Source organism: Papio anubis, chromosome 3 (assembly GCF_008728515.1).
Source record: "Papio anubis isolate 15944 chromosome 3, Panubis1.0, whole genome shotgun sequence".
Taxonomy (NCBI): Eukaryota; Metazoa; Chordata; class Mammalia; order Primates; family Cercopithecidae; genus Papio; species Papio anubis.
Genome location: NC_044978.1, coordinates 163,066,419 through 163,080,635, shown reverse-complemented (window position 1 = coordinate 163,080,635; position 14,217 = coordinate 163,066,419).

Sequence of the window (14,217 nt, the reverse complement as noted above, 5' to 3'; positions counted from 1 at the left end):
GTGAAAAAGGGACAAGCAAGTAGGGGACAGAGGTAGTTATGGAGAGAGTGGAAGATTTCATGCCTGGTAAGTGTTTTATTTCCTGGAGATGAGACATCATGGGTGGGTTTTAGGAAAGAAGGAGTGTATTAGTCAGGGTTTTCTAGAGAGACAGAACTGATAGGATATGGACGTTTATTAAGGAGTATTGACTCACACGATCACAAGGTGAGGTCTCACAATAGGCCATCTGCAAGCTGAGGAGCAAGGAAGCCAGTCTGAGTTCCAAATCTGAAGAACCTGGAGTTCCCAATTCCTATTATTTCCTGTTGTGTATATTTATTATTCATGATGTGTTTGGGCCCTTAGTCATAAACTCTATTCTGAGGGGTTAAGTTATCAGATGAATCAATATCCTTCCACCAAGCCTATGGGCTCTTTGGAGTATTAGATATTTTTATATCTCTCACAGGTCTAGAAACTAGGAACTCTCAGTAGATATTTAATGAATGGCTTAACATTGTTATATGTAATTGTATGGATCAGTTGCTGGTCATGAATGTCTTAGTTCATTTGAGCTGCTGTAACAAAATACCATAAAAGAGGTGGCTTAAAAACAAAAGAAATCTATTTCCCACAGTTCTGGAGGCTAAAAAATCCAAGATTAAGGCACTGGCGATTTCGTGTCTCATGAGACCCTGCTTCCTGGCTCATAGATGGCTGTCTTTTCACTGTGTCTGCACATGGCAGAATAGATGAGGGAGCTCTCTGGGGTGTCTTTTATAAAGGTACTGATTGCACTCATGATCACCTCCCAAAGGACCCACCTCCAAATATGTTCACATGAGGGGTTAGATTTCAAGCTATGAATTTAGAGGGGATATAAGCATTCAATCTATAGCACTAAAAATACAGGAAAATATTTTAAAAGAATAAAGGCATTCGGTAAATTAAAATAAAATAAAAGTAAAAGACATGAACCAACAATCCACTGAAGATATGTGTATGGCCAGTAAGCCCACAAAACTATTTCATTGTAACAGTTATCAAAGAAATGAAAATGAAAATGGCAACGATATATGTATTTTCAATTTAAAAACAGGCAAGCATATTTAAAGTAATAATATTCAATGTTAAAAAATTGTAGTGAGAATGGAACATCTTTTTACTAGAGGATGTATAAATTAGCACAACCTTTCTGAAAGTAAATTAGCAATATGTATGAAGAGTTTAAAACAATTGGTATCTTTTTATTCTATTTCTAAAAATCTACCCTATGGGAATTATCAGAAATTTGCCAAAGAAATGTGCAGGAAAGGATGTTCCTTAGCATTATTCATAACAGCGCATAAAAAAGCAAATATCAACCAATAAGGGAGAGGATAAATAATAGTACATATAATAAGATTTTTATGTAGCCATTAAAAATAATGTTTCAAAGAATATTTAATGGCATACAGTATGACATGAAGTAAAAAGTCAGGCTACAAATCCATATGTAAAAATGCTAACAATTTTTTTAAAGTCTAGCTCCATAGACAGAGAAAGTAAAAGAAAAAAAAGAGAAGATAGACCAAATTTTTAAAAAAAACATATAATAATATTATCTTTTTATTTCCAAATATATTAATAATTACATTAAATGGAAATGGATGAAATACCCTTCTGGCTCTTATTCTTTCTAAATGGAAGCGCTTATTTGGTTATCATCTCTCTGTTATTTACTATTCATTTAGTAGCTTCAATGGAAATTACAATTTGCATTCTTGAGCTTAAAAATTTTTACTGTCTCACAGACAATGCAAGTAATAAGACTTTTAACCTCATCTTTTGTGCTACTACTATCTTTTTGGCTATGATGTTTCAGTAGGCACTAGTAAATGTTTGGCAACCAGTTATCTAGGGAAAGTGCATGCCCATATATGTACATGAATTTATTTTACTTTATCTTCATATAAAGGATGAATATTTGTACTAAGTGTACAAATAATAAAATATACAGTACTGTGTATTGTAAATTTCATATAGCCAATTGATTCTTACAGAATGTCTACATTTAATTTTTTCTAATTCTTGCATTCTTAAACTATGTTTGATATTGATTAATATAGTATAGTTATAGACGAACAAAGTATAGTTATGATATGAATGGGTTCATATCTTAGTAATATTAATAAACACTATGAAAATGAAACAATGAAGATATGTTTAAATCAAACTCTGAACAATGTCAGAATTTGACACATTGACATGAACAATTTCTTTGCAAAATTGAATAATAATCTGCATAATCAACTTTTTCTTCGTTACTTTCTGGACAATCAATAAAGACAATAAACCAAGTTTTGAGTTGTACAGTTTACCAGTTTCCGTAATATAAATGCTTTCATGATACCCAACTCTAAATAAAACAATGCAACATCACTACATGCATGTTGGGAAGAGATGTGCAGTAGTAGTATACCATTATGTAGTAATTTCATCATAAATATTTTTTTAAGAGATTAGGTCTCACTATGTTGACCAGGCTGGTCTCGAACACCTGGCCTCAAGTGATCCCCCCATCTCGGCCTCCCAAAGTGGTGGCATTACGTGTGTGAGCTACTATGCCCAGGCCATCATTATAAAGATTCAGTAGAAGCAAATAACCTCAGGAGCACAGATATAATAAAATATAGTAAAATAATTAGGAAGTGATGACTTTTATTTATTACATTTGTTTTTCATATCATGTATTTAATTATAATTGTATACAATTTAATTTTTAATAATGGTTAAAAAAATAAGGTATTTAACAACCAGCTTTCAGAATTACTGAATGTTTAGCAGTAAGTTTCTGCAAACCAGTGCTAGCTGGCTCCTGTACATCACAGGAACTTATATATCCTTCAACTCCTCAAGATGTTATTATCATCTTAAACATTTGTGCTATTCATGTATTTATTCTTTTTGATGACTTTTGTTTATTACTGTATTGTCATGCTTATTTTAAAGAATAATTTCTCTTCTTCCTGAAGATCTCCTTTTGGTATTTATTTTAGTGACTGTTGGTAAAAAAATTTTCACAGTTTTGTTTGTCTATGTGATGGGCGGAATAATGGTCGCAGAAGATGATCACACCCTAATCCTCAGAACTTGTGAATGTGTTACCTTTTCTGACAAAAGGGACTTTGTAAATGTGATTAAAAATATTTACCTTGAGATAAGAAGATCATCCTAGATTATCCAGAGGATCCAGTCTAATCACATGAGTCTTTAGAAGTGGAGCACCCTTGACAGTTTCAGGAAACCAAAGGAGTGGCAGCTTGCGAAAGATTTGGCCAGCTGTGCTGATGTTGAAGATGGAGGAAGGAATATGGAGGACCTCTAGAACTTTGATAAGACAAGAACATGAATTCTCACCTCGAGTCTCCAAAATTGAATGCATCCCTGCCAACATCAAGATTGTAGCACAGCAGGACTAACATTGGGCTTCTGATCCATAAAATTATAAGATTATAAATTTGGATTGTTTATGCCTCCAAATTTGTGGCGATTTGTTATGGCAACAAGAAAATACTAATGCAGTTTGCAATACCTTTACCTTCATTTTTGAGGCACGTTTTTGGTGACATTTAAATTCTAGGTTGGCAAACACTTTTCCCCACAATTTAGAAGTCATTCCATTATCTTCTGGCTTCCATCGTTTCTGTTTACAAATCAACTATTTTTCTTAGCACTATAGCTCCTCCTTGGAAAATAACCTGCCTTTTGTTGTCTGCGTTAGTCTTTATTTTTTTAACTTTGGCTTAAAAGTTAAAATATTGTTAGATATTATTTATTCTTTTTTTTTTTAAAAAGTACTGTAATGTGCCTAGGTTTTTTTTTTTTTTTGTATTTATCCTGTTATGGTTTCCCTATATTCTAAATCAGCAGTATAATGTCTCATTGGCTTTGAAAAATAATTTCTCAGGATCTGTTCGAATACATTTTTGTTCAATCCTCTCTCTGTCTCTCACCTACTATGGAACTCAAGTTTCAAGGATGTTACACATCCATATTATGCTCTAGATATCTGCTATGCTTGTTTTTTTGTATTTTGCATCCTTTTTTTCTATGTCTCATGCTAAATATTTTCTACTGCTCTATCGTCTCATTCATGAATCCTATCTTCTATTTTGTTTAATCATCTGTTAAAAAATGTATTCAACTCTCAATATCTGTTATTTTCTTTTTCAGTATTAAGATTTCCATCTATTTCATTTCACATATTTAAGTTCTATGTCAATATTATCTTTTTTCCACCTATTTTAATATATTAATCTTACTTAAGGTCTCTGTTGGGTAATTCTAATAACCATTTCATCCAATATGAATAGATATATTTTTAAGTTTTCTATCTTTCTTCTCTTTGGGGTCATTTGGTTCTGATTACAGTAGTTACTTAACCAAATGCTGGATATTGCATGTGAAGAATTCTAGAGATTCTGAAAATGTCTTTCTGAGGTTTACTTTTCTTCTGGCCAGTAGCTAGAATATGGGCCTATCACCTTAATCAGTCAAGGCCATTTCTTTCCCACTGGCCCTCACTTCTAGGGCATGCCCTTTTAGGCTCTCAAGAAAGCCTGGACTGTACTTAGACTTCTCTTTCTTCATTGCTCAGATTTCAGCTTTATTCCCCAAGCTCCATGAAACTGTTTTTATTTAGTTTATCAGTCTCTCAGAAACGTCTCTCTGAAATCTTGTCTTTCAAATCCCGATTACCTAGGTTGTTCTCTATATCTTTAAATAACTGTTTTTTTCCTTTGTATTTTATCCAGATTTTAATAGTTGGTTCTAATGAGAGGTTTAGCCTGATACCAACTATTCCATTAAAGCCAGAAGCAGAAGTGATTAAGGCACTATGTTTTATTCCTGTATGTACTTAAGGTTTAAGGGAATGTTGTCAAATAGTAGATGATTGGATATTTGGACCAATTTACATAACCCTCATTAGAACTGCACTTACTGAATTATGCTTTGATTTTATGCCATCTCTCTACACTATTGGGTACTAAAAATTAATAGTCCTGTGGAAAGTATTATGACATTATTGTTAGATATGTTCTTGAGGAACTTGTTTATTATGACAGTAGTGTCCTGTCTAGGAGTGCACTCAGGAAACGCACTCATGTGGCTGTACTGCCAAGAATAGTTGTCCTTTGTCATATCAATTGGTCTGTTTTATTTCTGAATTTACTATGTTCTGTAACTGCTCAGGGTTTCGTTTTGTTTTCATATTTGGTTGACAGAAAGATTAGAGGACATTAGTAGTCTATTCATATTGTCTCTATGATACATGATTTAGCTTTATTCCTCACTACTTTTTATGTTCCATCGTTTTTTTTTTTGTTCCTGTTATACCTGCTTAGAATATTTGATTTTATTTTATGTATTTTTGGTTGTTACCTCAGGTTTTCAATGGAACAAAATAGAGTGCATGTAAATTATTTGAATTTTTTACAAAGTGTTTTCTGTGACATATATTCTTTCTCAAAACTGTCCTTGACCACATTTACATTGGTAAGAGCACTTTGGTAAATATATACATACATAATAAATATTTTATACTTTAAATAATACATTTACACATTTTATTTAGTTATTTAATAGCCAATAAAATAGTACAAATATTAATTAACTCTGCCATGACTGCAATAGATAAGGAAACCAAGACACAGAATTAGACAGCATGTGAAAAGCAAAAATCCAAGCCAAGTATCTTTATTCCACATAATGTGAGTAGAAAATAATACATGGAAGTGGCTTTGCCTATTAAAAAAGACATGTCAAGACCTTGGATGCTTATTCCTGCTGTCTTTCTCCCTTGCTTATGAGAGTCTTCAATTAAACAGTACAAATATTTTCTTAAGTATGATAATACCATTTTATTTTAGCTTAGTACTTACAAATCCTTTCTTTGCTTATCACCACACTTTTTGTAAAATAAGAACCCTTTAATTCGCCTTTCACACATTTCTGCTTAAAGGTACACCTTCAAATGGATCAAACTTAATTGCATTGTGGCCCTTAGCTAGTTCAAATTCCTCAATCAATTCACCTCAGACTCATCTTCTTTCAAGACTAAACAACCCCATTTTTCTTAATCTCTTCTCATATGTTCGGTAATCCCTTCCATTCCATTTATCATTTCTGTTGCCCTATGCTCTCTCCAATTTAGCTATAATGTTCTTCAAATAAGGTCCTCTATCAGATGGGCACATGCTTAAAACTTCCCGTTCTACACTCATATTAGGCCAACTAAGAAGCTGCTCTGGTAATTTCAGTTTGCATGGTTATTATAAGTCCCAAATCAATGAAATGTTAAAGGCAATATTCTAAAGACCTGGGAACAAATGACATTTCCTATGTTAATATTTTAAGATGATACGGTGTTTTGCCTAAAAAAAGAAATGGTGTGTCTTCAAAGCCCCCAAAATGAAGTGCTTTGCCTGCAATGTGGACTTTGTGATATCCATATTGAAGAGCTAATTTGCAATTTCAAGAGGCAATGTCATAATTGTAAATGATTAAATATAGTTCCTTTTTCCAAAATGCCCAATTACTCTTTTCAAGAGGTTATCTATCATTATCAAGGAGATGAGTTTGACGTGAATTCAGGGTCTTTGTATTAGTGAATCAAATTCATCATAAGATGATACCTGCTTAAAAAATAAATAAATAAACAAAAACTTAAATGTTACCTAAGGATATTAGTCTGAAGTTCTCTAAGGCATCTCTATATAAAAAAAGAAGCATTCGTATGAGAAACATCAATTACAAAAACCCCTGAGTGATAAATAGCTACTTTCATGTAAAGAGTAATTGCCGTCTCCAGAGTTGACCCAGAGAATCTCTGTGGGGAGTGAATGTAATAGTGTAGCTGGAGCCATATGCCATGGGCATCTCTATGCACTGATGGAAAAGACTCATTTGGGAATGAGTTGGAGGAAGTCATGTGTGTTCATACAAAACAATCTTGCCATTCTTTGATAAATAACTCAAATTCTATAATTAGATTCTTAAGGGAATGACACAGTGGTAAGAACAGTAGTTGGGCAAAGCAGATCCCTGGTTAGATCTTGAGTGCAAGTGCTCAACTGAGACAGGCGGGAAGAGCATGGCTGAGCAGTCAGTTTAAAAGGCTTGGCTTATAGGTGCTGCCAGTGGTGCTAAGCATTTCAAATGCATTTCGCCATTCTGACACGTGGAAGTCAAGAGAATGACTAGCTTTGTATTGTTTAGCGAAAGGGACAGAGTACCAATTTTACCAGTTTAAAGGAAAAAAATGATAATTTGTTGGCCCTGGCAACTGAAAAATTTGATCATGTTCTGGTTTCAAACACAGATGGATCCACAGGAGATCAAACGGTAACCTCAATACTCAATCTTCATCTATCTCTTTACTATGCTTTTCTCTGTTGTTCCCACTGTTAGGCAGGGTCTCCACTCCTGTTGGCAAGAGAGCTGCCAGCAGCTCCAAGGTTATATCTACATCCTAGCCTCTCAGCAGCTCGGTAGAAAGAGTGCGGTTTTTTCCCTAATCATTTTAAAAGAAGTCCAGAGTGAGTCTCCCTGACTCTGAGTGGTCTGGCTTGGTTCATATGTCCACCCCTGGGTTACCCCTAAGCCCTACTCAAGTCACCTTCTTGAGGCCAAAAGATGACCCCCTCCAAGTTGTCCCTCAGGATCACATTAATATTTCTCAATGGAAGAATCATGGTGTTGATATTAGAAAAAGAAATAAATGAAAACAAGGAGAAAAAAAAACCTGTTTAATTCACCATGGAATTAAAAGGAAAAGAACTGCTTTGGGAAACCCCATAGGACTATAAAAAGTAGAGAATGTAATCCCTCTCCACATCTAAATACTTATGCATATTTATGACTACCACACTGCCCCAGAAATGTTTAAAATGTTATTGAGAACAAAAATCCCCATGGATGTCTTTGGTCATTTCTTAGCTTAAATTTAAGATTGGCAACAGACACAAGGTCAGTTACATCAACAACCCTAGAAATCACTCATGTTTTCTCCTTTGCTTATTTGTTTGTTTGTTGTCAAGGATAGGAGCACCCTGCTAAATGATTTATAAATTATATCCCATTTAATAATTGAAACAGTTCTGGAAGGCAGTAATACTGATAGCTTTTTACACGTGAGGAAACTTGGTCACAGGAGGTTAAATGGCTCCTTTGGGGCTCTGCAACCATTGATGGCAAAACTGGGATTAAGATACCAATTTATCTGACCCCTTTTCTACATAATGCTGACCTCAGTGCTCTAAATTAGCAACACCATTTGAAAAGCATAGAAAGTAAACTCCAGTTTTATTGTTAAAAGTAAAGCTCTTTTTATAATCACCATACGCAATACTCCAAATCTTTAGTTTACAACGGTTGCTAGCCTTTACATAACCATTTGAAGAGAACTAAGAGTTTATTCAGAGCTCTGCATTTCTGAGTTCTGTCCAGGTTGGCAGTCATTACTGGATTAAGGCATGTGGTTATGAGTGTGGGCTAAGAGATTGGACAGTATTAGTTCAGAACCCATTTCTACCACTTTCTGGACGTATGAATTCAAAGGTTTTTTAACCTCTGTTTTCAATTTTTCCAAATATTAAATTGGTCTGATATTTGTACCTATTCCTGATAGCAATTTTGAAGATTATGGATGAAGACTATTTAAAACAGTCCCTTGTACACAAAATTCACTTGCCAAATGTAGTTTTACTTTTTTTTTTTTTTTTTTTTAATTTATTTAGAGACAGGGTCTGGCTCTGTTGCCCAGGCTGGAGCACAGTGGTGTAATCATGGCTCACTGCAAGTTCAAACTCCTGAGCTCAAACAACTCTCCCACTTTAGTTTCCCAATTAGCTGGGACTGCAGGTACATGCCCCCATGTCTCTGATTTTTTGAAAATTTTTTTTGTAAATACGGAGGTCTCATTTTGTTGCCCAGGCTTGTCTTGACATCTTGGTCTTTTCCCACCTCAGCTTCCCAAAATGCTGGGACTACAGGCATGAGCCACTGCACCCAGCCTAGGTTTATTATTACTGTTACTTATTTTTTTATTGTTGCTGCTGTTATTATTATTAAAAGCAACATTATCTGACACAGTTATCAGAACCCAACAAATCAGAAAGCAGAGTCTATGTGTTCAGGCTGATAAAAACATGATCTAAAGCAATTTCTTGTTGTTATTGGAGCTTGAAATATACAAATCCAAATATACACTTAGGGGATTGATGACTAACATTTATACTTTAGTCATCAAGAATGGGTTCTCAGTGGGGAAAGAAGTTGAACACTACAAGAACAAAATAATTGGCCGTTCCAATATCATCAACTCTGGGAATTTGTGTAGTTGCTTGACTTCCTGAAACCTCAGTTCCACATTTGTCCATTTAGGATTATCATATCACTTAAAAATATTTAAATGAAGCAATGTCATAGTTTGTGATATATGTTAGGTCTACAACATGACTTAGATGTTAACTCACATCCTCATGGATACAGGATTCTGTCTGACCATTCTGACCCTAAATTGTTCTCTTTCCATTATCAATGGGTTTCAAAACCATATATATATATACACACACACACATATATTATATATATGTGTATACATATGTGTTCCATATACATATGGCCATTTTCCAGGTAAATAAAATAAAATTTAGAAAGTGATATGGTTTGGATGTTTGTCTCCTCCAAATCTCATGTTGAAATGTGATTCCCAGTGTTGGAGGTGGGGCCTGGTGGGTGGCAATAGGATCAGGAAGGTGGGTCTTTCATTAATGGTTTAGTGCCATCCCCTTCGTGAAGAGTGAATTCTCACTCAGTTCATGGGAGACCTGGTTGTTTAAGAGTCTGGGACCTCTCCCTCTTTTCTCTCTTGCTCCCTGTCTTACCATGTGACATGCTGACTCCCTATTACCCTCTGCAATGACTGTAAGCTGCCTGAGGCCCTCACCAGAAGCAGATGCTGGCATCATGCTTCCTATACAGCCTGCAGAATGGTGATCCAAAATAAAACCTCTTCTGTTTATAAATTACCCAGTCTCAGGTATGTCTTTATAGCAATGCAAAAACGGACTAACACAGAAAACTTTAAGCTTACTTAGACTACATATTTTTAAAAAGCAATTGACTTTAAAGTGTATCATTATTTTCTTCCTCAACTACCTGTTCTAAATTTTCTTTATTTTGGCCAACACGTTTGGCTGCCATGAGTGGTTTACTGAATGGAATGAGCCAAGACTTCATTCCCGAACCTTGCCATCAATTCCACTCAGTATCTGCCATAGACTGAATGTTTTGGTAGCCCCCAAAAGTCATGTTAAATTCTAATGCCAATGTTTGGAGGCCCTGCCTCCAAACACCATCACATTGGCATTAGAATTTAAGATGAGTTTTAGGGGCTACAAAAAGGAATTAGTGCCCTTATAAAAGAGATCCCAGAGAGGGCCTTTGCCTTTCTGCCATGGGGGCCACAAAAGGGAATCAGTGCCCTTATAAAAGAGGTCCCAGAAGGAGTCTTTGCCCCTTCTGCCATGTGAGAACAAGAAGGTGATGTCTGTGAAACAGGAAGTGGGCCCTTGCCAGACACTGAATCTTCTGGGGCCTTCATCTTGGACTTTTCAGCCTCCAGAGTGGTGAAAAATAAATGTCTGCCATTTATCAGTCACACAGTTTATGTGCTCTTGTTATAGTAGTCTGAATGGACTAAGACGATGTCTTTTACCAACATCAATACCGTTAATAACTTAGGGTTGGCCATGGTCCAAGCAGCAGAGTCACTTGCATGAAGCCCAGATCTGCAACAGAACGCTTTTCTGTTCTGTGCCTCACTAATAAAAGTCTGTCTTTTTGGTCATCCAGAATAGGGACTGGAGCAATATTACCAAGTGTAGAATTGGCTGTTTCCTGAGCCTGAAGACCCTTGTGACCTATTTTGCTTCCTTTGTCATTATGTGAGGTCCAAGATGCAATTATATGTCCTCTAATCTGAAAGGTGTGTCACAGCATGTCTCATACCACTGGAATCCTAAAACCTTCACTGAAATATTTGTCCCTTTAATCTTCATTGTGATTATCTCCTAGTCTCTTGAGGGTTTGCGTCTTATTAAGGCTGGTAATATACTTGCCACTTCTTCTCATTCATACCAGTGAGCATGATGTCATCATATAATGGGCAGCTGTGATGTTCTGAGGTATATCAAGGCAGTCCAGCTTTCTGCAGTCTATACTTTGATAGAATGTGGGAAAGTTTTCACATAGTTCTAAGGCAAATCTATAAATGCATCCAGTTGTCTCTTTTATGTAAATACAGGCTGTTTTTGATGTACCCTTTTATTAGGGATGGCAAATAATTAAAAAGTTATCCACCAGATCGATGGATGAATACCACGTGCTTGAGGCCATTTCTGTCTGCTCCAGCAAATGTACCACGTGTTACACTCCATCTGCAGTTGACATACTACTCAGTTGAACTGGCAGTGGCCTACTATTAACTTTCAGAATTCATCTGACTTTTATAAAGTACAAATTGATGAATTAAATGGCAATATGATAGAAACCACTATTCTTGTATTTTTTTAGGTCTTTAGGTAGCACTAATGCCTGCCATTTTTCTGTTTTTTCGTTTTGTTTTGTTTCGTTTCTTTTTCCATAGCGATCTTGTCAAGAGAGGGAGGCTCAGTTTCAGAGGATTCCCTTGGCCTTCCTCATTATAGTAGCTCTTATTCCACAACTCTGGAACCTAGGTGAGAATATAACTAGTAAGTATGTCTATTCCAATTATACATTCAAGGACTGGGACATGATCGCTATGCAGCTCCTTGGACCCACTGGACACACTGTGAACCAGACCTAGGGCAGAACACTTTTTACTTCGTGGCTGACATGTGCTTCATGTTCATTAGGAGGGGACCGTAACAGCTTTTGATCCCCACGTTTCAATGCTAACTCGGACTCTCTGTTCCTGAAATATTTGTATATCCCTTTCCTTGTTGTGAATGGCCCAAGTTCCCTTTGAGAAATATAGAGTAGTGGTCCTCAACTTTTTTTGGCACCAGGGACCAGTTTCATAGAAGACAATTTTTCCAAGCTGGGGTGGGGGTGGGGGGTGGGGGAGTGTTTTGAGGATGAAACTGTTTCACCTCAGATTATCAGGCATTAGATTCTCATGAGGACCATGCAACCTAGATTCCTTGTATGTGCAGTTTGCAACCTAGATTCCTCGCATGTGCAGTTCACAACCTAGATTCCTCGCATGTGCAGTTCACAATAGGGTTTGCGCTTCTATCAGAATCTAATGCCACTGCGTATCTGATAGGAGGCGGAGCTTAGGCAGTAATGCTTACTGGACCACTGCTCACCTCCTACTGTGCAGCCCGGTTTCTAACTGGTACCAGTCTGAGGTGCAGGGGTTGGAACCCCTGGAGAGAAAACAATACTGTAAACATTGCTATATTGCCACAGTGTTCTAGGAGGCTTTCTCTTGAAAAGCTGGCCTCTCCTCAGTCAACAGTTTGCAGATGTGAAAATTGGCCTTCAATCTAGCAGCTTGGGAGGGGATCATGACTTTTATAGGGTGCTTACTCTCAGGCTGTTGATGATCCAGTCTTGATTTCTTTTGTTAGAGTAGATCAGCAGTTATTCTTTTGGCTATTATTTATTTACAATATCCATAGTGCTCAGTAGGTGATGTCCTCCTGGCTGCCAGTCCAACACTAGTGTTCTTTTTGATAATTATACCTAGTTGTCTTCTGAGAATTAGACACTGCCACCTGCCCTCTTTTATTTGGAATCACGTTATTCCCAATCCTATAAGAAGCCCAATTTTGTAACAATATATCCCAATACTGAGACTAGCCCTTAGAGGACAACCATCACTCAGTTTCTCAATGATGCTGACAGTGTTTTCACCAGTGACCTATTTATTGTTTTGGTAAATAAAATGTCCTCTGGACTCTCCCAGAGAACAACCACCCTGTGTTGAAGCTTACATAGTATATTGACCCTAACATGCCCACTTCTTGGAACTTTTTGAGCTCTTCTTCCGTAGTCTCACATGAGAGTTATAGTATACCTAATTCATTTAATGGGGACCATAACTTTAAGCTTCTAAGAGCTATTCTAGCAGTATGTTAGCACAGCCTCCTACTCCCATGCAAGGGTGTTAAATCCTGTACCCCAGGAATACACTCACAACTAATATGGCATTTACAGTCATGCCAATCTTATTTCAAACTCAATGTTCTTTGACTCATTTTCCCTTATTTAGAAAGTTTTGCATTTTTCTAATTTATGTAGATAATAGACAGTTTAACATCTTTCTTAGGAGTAATTTGTGTGTGTGTTTTTTTTTTTAACATAACGTCTTAATATAAATGCCCTTTGCCAATGTTTGTTCCAAAATGCAGAAAGAATGAATATGAATACTCACTTTCCTAGCTGATTTCTGTGAATTGCCCTCATATGCATATGAGGGAATATAATTAAGATAACTTTGATTTTTATGAGATTCAATAGGTTCCTTCTGAGTGTCTGAAATAGATTAAGAGGTCAATCAGTTTTATAGATTAATAAAAGACTAAATAATCGTAAGTAAATAAAAGATTGAATTTAAAATCTAATTTGTTGGCTCTGTTCACTGATCAATACCAAACATTTAGAGCAGTGCCTGGCACATAGTACATAGTACTCAGCAAATATTTGTTGAAAGAATGGCCAATAGAAAATGGTGGTTTATGTTTGCATATGTGTGTGTATATATGTGTATATATAGTCTTAATTTATATCATTTTAATTAATATATGCTTATCTTAAAATATTTGAATAATATAGATACCTATAGTGAAAGTTGTATTTTACCAAAACTCAATTTATTTAATTCATGCACGTAAGAGTCTTTTATGTGGCAATACTTATACAATGTGCAGCAGACATTTTCTCAAAGTAACCACTGTTATTAGACTCGTGTTTATCTTTCTGGATTTTCGTTTTTTGATTGAGACAGGATCTTACTCCATTTCCCAGACAGTGGTGTGATCATGACTCTTCTTCAATTCCAAGCTATCTTCCTACCTCAGACTCCCAAAATGCTGAGATTACAAGCATGAGTCACTGCTCCTGGCCATCTATTTTCAAACATACATACACATTCATGTCAATTACATATTATTTCATATAAGTGAAATTAAACTCTACATA